The sequence below is a fragment of the Pteropus alecto genome, unplaced genomic scaffold, assembly GCF_000325575.1.
Source record: "Pteropus alecto unplaced genomic scaffold, ASM32557v1 scaffold67, whole genome shotgun sequence".
In the NCBI taxonomy this organism is placed as follows: domain Eukaryota; kingdom Metazoa; phylum Chordata; class Mammalia; order Chiroptera; family Pteropodidae; genus Pteropus; species Pteropus alecto.
This window is the reverse complement of record NW_006441061.1, coordinates 7,542,657-7,543,217: the sequence shown is the minus strand read 5'-3', so window position 1 is coordinate 7,543,217 and position 561 is coordinate 7,542,657. Positions and strand designations below refer to the sequence as shown.

At 62.0% G+C, this 561-nt stretch overlaps 1 long non-coding RNA gene across 2 annotated transcripts in view; it reads right to left on the bottom strand.

Moving 5' to 3' along the window:
• The window catches only part of LOC107196129, a 6,419-nt gene extending 5,858 nt beyond the window's left edge, over positions 1-561 (bottom strand). For both annotated transcript variants that reach the window (XR_001517491.2, XR_001517490.2), the window contains exon 1: positions 149-561. This is a non-coding gene — a long non-coding RNA (uncharacterized LOC107196129). The remainder of the gene's footprint in view (positions 1-148) is intronic.

Below are 561 nucleotides of genomic sequence, written 5' to 3'. Positions count from 1 at the left end.
CCAGCCCCCTCTTCCTCCTCCAGGTCCAGCACACTCTCAGGGGTCCAGTGACCATCTCCGGGGTGACTGAGAGAAGCTCTCCCAGGTCCTGGCTGCTCAGGCGGTCCAGGTTTCTGTTGGACACAAGCTGGAACCCTGGGAGCCTCACCTTCCGACGCCATGCCTCTGGGGGTTCTTCATCCATTCTTAGCCCCAAGGTCCTTAACTGTGACTGTGAGGTGAGGCAGTAAGCCCAGACTCGTGGAGCATTCAGCAAAACCAAGGGCAAAGGCCGCCGGGGCCTGGCGGTTTCTGGGAGGAAAAGCTGACCCTGCAGCACCCAGCGTAGAGGACCTGGGGACAGGGGGCGGGGGCGAAGGCAGAGGGACCCGGCTTCCAGGGCTGCGAGGCCGGACTCAGCCTGGAGCTCTGTGCACTCACAGCGAGGAACTTCACCTTTACTGGCCCCGAGGAGGAAGAAGCCAGCACGGGCCCGGGCACACGGGGGACACCGGACATGCAGGAGCTTCTAGCTACACAGCAGCTCATAATCACAGTAACTCCATCCCGCACAGAATAGCC